The sequence below is a fragment of the Notothenia coriiceps genome, unplaced genomic scaffold (assembly GCF_000735185.1).
Source record: "Notothenia coriiceps isolate Sejong01 unplaced genomic scaffold, NC01 NC01_scaffold00033777, whole genome shotgun sequence".
In the NCBI taxonomy this organism is placed as follows: Eukaryota; Metazoa; Chordata; class Actinopteri; order Perciformes; family Nototheniidae; genus Notothenia; species Notothenia coriiceps.
The window spans coordinates 2,565-8,662 of record NW_011366478.1 but is presented as its reverse complement, the minus strand read 5'-3'; positions in this window follow the sequence as shown (position 1 = coordinate 8,662).

The window sequence follows — 6,098 nt, the reverse complement described above, 5'->3', positions numbered from 1 at the left end:
TTAAAGGTGGTGGCCGTTAGCTGTAAAAATCCATATATTTAGGGGGTCCCCTAGTGGCCGTTAGCTGTAAAAATCCATAGATTAGCCGCACCGTTATATAAGCCGCAGCGTCGAAAAAAGGCGCGGCTTATAGTCCGAAAATTATGGTAAATGAGACTACTTAACGTCATCATGCCAACACGAGTCCGCCTTAGAATAGCGGCAGTGATGCACAGCCCTGCAACCATGATGTATTTTGTTTATATAAAAAAAATATATATGTATTAATTAATTGATTTATTTGTTTTATCTTGTCAATGGATTTGTATAAAAGTATATATTTTTTATCATACTAATTCTTATTAGATCTGTGTGAAGTTAGAACAAATTGTGTTGTTATAAAGAAGACCAATTGTTGACCCAGGATTAAGCTGACAGGCATTTTTTTCTCCCGCTGCAGGTAAGATGCAGAACTACGAGCTGCTCCACAGCAGCAGGGTGAAGTTTATTTATCCCAGTGAGGAGGAGATGGGAGACCTGACATTCATCGTGGCAGAGAGGAAAACTCCGGCCAGCGCAGCGTCTCCGTCATCACGCTCCTTCAACGTCCTGCTCTACCTGCTAGTTTTCCAGGTACGAAGTCCTTCCTTTTTGATTACTTTGAATTTGTAAGGGGATTTAACATGCTGGAACTATTTCTATATGTGTATCCTTCCGCCTAGTTCTTCTCTGCATTGTCTCCAGTTTCAGTGCAGGTTGCCATACACGATTGGTTTTGGTCTCCGAACAGGCACAACAATAACAAACCTGGCAACCTCAGCTGCACACAGTCACTGTGCACATTACTCCCCCTGGACACAAAGTGTTTTTTTAGGTTTCTTATTCGAGACACATTAACAAAATGACAATAAATACGATTTTGGGAGATTGATAATGTAGGTGTTTATTTGGAGTTTGAAACAAGCATAAAAGCAGCGTTGGGAGTGTTAATTTAAAATGGTATCCCCATACAGTTACTTATTAATTGTTAAAAACATGTTAAATCCAAATATCTGGTGATCAACAATTCTTATTTTCTAGGGATGTAACGATACCAAAAACTCACGGTACGATAATATTGCGATAAAAAGTCCATGGTACGATATTTATCGCGATATTGAAAAATATATATATATTTTTTAATTAAATAATACATCTGATTTGTACAGTGTTTTAGTAGGATAGTAGTATAAAATAAAAGTGTCAACAATATAATAATCAGACCCTGCAATAGAATAAATCAAGTTTCACTTTAGTTTTTCAAGTAACTCAACTCTAACTCACTCAGCATCATCAAGGTTATCTTTTAGGAATATGAGCATGTCCACATTTCCAGGTAGAAGCTGGGATGTTTGGGCGTTTACAATATCCCCTGCTGTGGAAAAAACTCTCTTGCTTGGTACTGATGTTGCTGGGACAGAGAGATATGCTTTGGCCATGGGTGACAGCAGTGGGTCAAACTGTGCATTGTCTCTCCACCACTTCAAAAACAATACCGTTTTTGCCAAGAAGGTGAGGCTTATTGACAGGGCGAGATATAAATATACTGTTGGTACTTGTCAATGTCTCTAGGTATGTACATTTAGCCCTGTAAATACGATTGTGTTATCTGTTGTTTTATGTTCATGTTGTAACCTACTTGTTGCCATGTTGGACAGGTCTCCCTTGAAAAAGAGATCGATGATCTCAATGGGACCATCTGGTTAAATAAAGGTTTACATTNGAAATAGAGCACCCAAAACAGTCAAGAAACTTCATTTTCCTGGTCTTTGAGCTTCTAAGAAACAGCCTACTGTGAAGAGTTTGATAAAAAGCAGGGACAGCAAGAAACGGTTTGGGTGAATCGATGGGTAGATGGAGAGACACGAATAGAAGAAAAATGCTCATCGCCAAGTGATTAAGATATTTCTTCCTGGAAAGAAAGTACCACCATTGTTTTCCACAAACTCATCAAACGCGGGTCTTCATGCGCTCAACATAAGGGTTTGGGTTTTTCAAAGGAGGCTTCTTGCTATTATGGTACAAGCATACACTATGAAGATGGACCTTCATAATAAATTTCCCATTTCCACTACCAGTCCACCGCAAGAGACTCAATTTTAGCCCACACCAGGACAGTCCAGAAGCTCCTTCGCTGCCCACATTCTTGACCACTCCTGAGAGGAAGGCAGGGAACAGGTCAGTGATTCAAAACTAACGACTGCGGATATTTTAATTTCGTTTTAAATTGAAAACCAAATTGAATAAAAAGTTTTTTTATTATTTTCTTCTTTTTTTCTCTTTCTCTTAACTTGAATAGTCCTGTCTTTTAAGTTATTCAATGTTAAAGTCCTTTTCCTGCTCATTTTTAGGCTCAAAAAAAACAGGCATATTACTGTATGCGTTTTGGGAACATTGACCACATCAATTGGCCCAGATTAGTACTTATTTAACTATGTGAATTCTTGTTGGTTGCTTGAAGAATAACACACGGTTTTAAAGCCGGCCGTATTATATATTTATATATATATACTTTATATAATATATATTATTTTTATATATATACAACCTGAATATAAGCCGCAGCAGATTAAATGAATGATGTGTACATATATAATCCGCACTGGACTATAAGCCGCAAGGGATTTTTAAATGTTTTTAACCCATATGTAAGGGTTTCGTGCACCAGAGGGGTTGTCGGGAAAGAGATGGCTGTTTGAGGAAGCTCCCATTTATTAAACAGTTCACACAAGTTGGCATATTTTGCTACGTATTTTCCAAAGTGTTTTACCATTTAGTTGCAATAGTAGCTTTACAGAACGTTACTGTGCTGTGTAACCTGTACTGTATCACATATCGTTTCGACACACAAACTTTTCAAACTTTCAACTTAAAACAGGTTGCGCTCCCCAGCGCACCGTTACCGGCGTGATCTAGCGCCAGCGTTTCACCAGTGGTACGGGGCAAAACTGTCTCGGCTTCTCGTATGGTCTGTCTTGCTCTCGTTCTGTCTCTCGTACCCTTTCTCGGTTCCCTTTTTACTTTTGCGCGTACCTGTCTTTTTCACTCTTTTCCGGCCTCCAGCTTTTCCTGCTGGAACCCCGTTGCTTAAAGGTGGGGGTGTCCGCGGAACCGGCCATAAAAGGCCCATATGAGTTTAAAGGTGGTTGGCCGTTAGCTGTAAAAATCCATAGGATTAGCCGCCACCGTTAATATAAACCCGCAGCGTCGGGAAAATGGGAAAAGAGCGCCGGCTATATAGTCAGAAAATTCACTGGTATATGCTTATTTTGGCAATATTTATTAAAATGTCACTAGTTATTTAAACAAAACCACTATTCATACTATCATAAGAAGCAAGGCATCAATACCCACGCCCTTCTTATCTAGAGAGTCATTGAAGCCCATGAAGAATTTATCCTTCCAAGAATCTTTTCATCCACTGTATTAATAAAGTTGCCACATGTTTTCAAATTCAAGTCAAGGCACTATCTGTGCAGAACATTAAAAATATTCTTCATTTGCAGTATTTTATTTTTAAAAGAAAGACTGCATCAATGATATGCTATATATCTATAACAATATTGATATTATATAGAATATAATATCAATATTGTTATTAACTTCAACCAAAGTCAATTTAAATAGCGGGCAAAAAGGGCCATGGATGTGGTGTTTGATATAGTTTACGTTCAATTTCAACTATTTTAGGCAGAAAAACGTTTCATAGGAGGATGTGGATTTATTTTCTCTCAGCTTGTAATTACACAATCAAACCATCTATAATTTAGCTCTGGCCTTCACTCACAAAAAAACATTTTGTTGAATTGGACACATTTTTCGAAGCTCTATTGACTGACATGCAATGACTGGGACTGATGGAAGAATCAGCGAGGATTGAACTAGGAGCAGAGAAATAATCCTATTTTAAAAGACAGCAGGTTCATAAGAGGCCAACAAGAGTCACAAGGTGTGTTAGTGTGCTGAAGGATATTTGTTACCAGCTACCCAGGCCAGACTCTAAAGACTTTCCAAGGGGTAAAGATGCTGCTGCTGGAGTACTGACTGGAAGTATTGCTGATATTATGTCTACCATCCTCTTAAAGTACTCTGTCCAACAATATCAGTGTCATGAAAAAGGTGTTTTAACGCTGATTCAAAATAGCAGAGAAACATGCATTCTTGTTCTCAGGAGGGGACATTGACAGAGGATTACTCAAGAAGTACACAGTAAGTACTTCATAGTACTTGTGGGAGTAGTTTCACTACTGAGTCCAACAGTGTCAATCTCACGAAGAACTAATGGCAGAAAAAATAATAACAAACTCGAGAGACGGCTGAGTTGCCCGCAGTGCAGAATCGCTGCATAGTTTAAATCTCCTAACAATGTTGTCCATTTTAGACAAAGGTCTATTATATTTACAGCCCTTAATAACATTCGTTTTCTGGGCTCAATGTGTGTCATTGCTGTTGTTGTGAAAACAAATGGACCGTAGATATACGGATTGACCGTCCTCATCTGCGCTCTCATTTCGTAAGGTAACTTCCGGTAGCAGAATATGAAAAACCGGTAGTTTTTTTGTTTCTCTTTTCTAGTGATTTCATTTTTTGTTTTGAGAAGTAGAAAATGAAAATCATCCCGTTTTTTAAGTTTAATAAATCCCTTTTTGACGATTATAAAGAAAAACGCCTTGTATTTTAATTTTGGTTTTTCAATTTTAAAACGAAAATTAAATATCCAGTCGTTTTTTGTTTTTGAATATCCATTTGTGAAAAGAAAATCCAATAACCAAAACATACACTGACCAGGACAGCAACCTCAGGAAAGCATTTTATAATACAGGCGTAACTAACATTTGCACCAAAGTCTTGAATTTTCTACCTGACAGATATACTGGGCCCCCGGGGCCTTCAAGGGGTCTTACAGACAGACACTGCTGCTGCTCCAAGTGAGAGCAGATATACAGAGCGAGAGGTGTCCACTGAGGAGAGACAGGCGCCTGGAGGTTATCTCGACCCACTTCTTGTTAACATGAGCAAATGAAAAAAAATTAAAAACTACCAGCAAACATGAAGAACATTAGAGCTGGCGGGTTTTTTTTTACCAGTATATCGATGATATTTACGCAATGAGATTTTTGATAGCTAAATATCAACCTGTGGGTAAACTGCTAGAAGAGTCTGGTAAATATAGAAAATAACATCCTTTTAAATGTAATGCAGTCTTCAAAACAGGAAAAAAGATAACGCTTTTTAAAAAGACAATATTAAGTGATACATTGTCCAGTCTTACAGGGTATTTTAGAGGATATAGCGTCAGGAGAGTAAATATGTTTTCTTTAAAATGCGCCTGTGCTAGCTAACATGGTGAGGTGTGGGCCGTATAAGTTAAGCTTTCACTCAGCTAACTCCAATGTGTTGCAGGGAACTGGCCATAAGCCAAAACTCAGTCTCAGCAGGTGATCTGCGAATAAGCATGCTGCTGCAGAAACATTGAGAGGATGCTTACACATACGCACCCACAAAGCTGCTCCTCCCTATTTCCGTTACTCCCCAACACACACACACCCTCAAACTGCATAGTGTTCTTCCAATTCCCTTTTTCAGAAGGACAAACAAGTTTAAGTGTGCCCTCTTCTCGTCTAAGGGCCTTTCTTTACACACCCATTCAAGACACACTCCAGATTTCTTGCCTCCCTCTACTTAGCAGCCTTTCTTTACACTCCCCCCTTCCCCTGCTGTCTTGTCTTGTCCTGGTCACAGTCAACAGCACACCCTCCAAACAACCTCACAGAAGGAAACCCCAACATGACAGTGCGCGCTCAGTCCACAAAGCACCAACACTGAATAAAGAGACCCAACACCAGTAGCAGGAAAAAAAGGAGTTAAGAAAAATGTGGGGGTAAAAAACAAAAACATCAGACAGGGGGAGCGTCAATATCCTCTTTCACGCTGCCAAACCGTCTGCTCCGTGCTAAGGGGAATCCCTGGCTGTGGGCGGGAGCCAAACACCTTGACGTACAATGGCCTTACTACCATCTCCACAAGCACCAGCAGTTTCTTAAACGGCCCTTTGTGAAATATTTGTATAACAATAATAC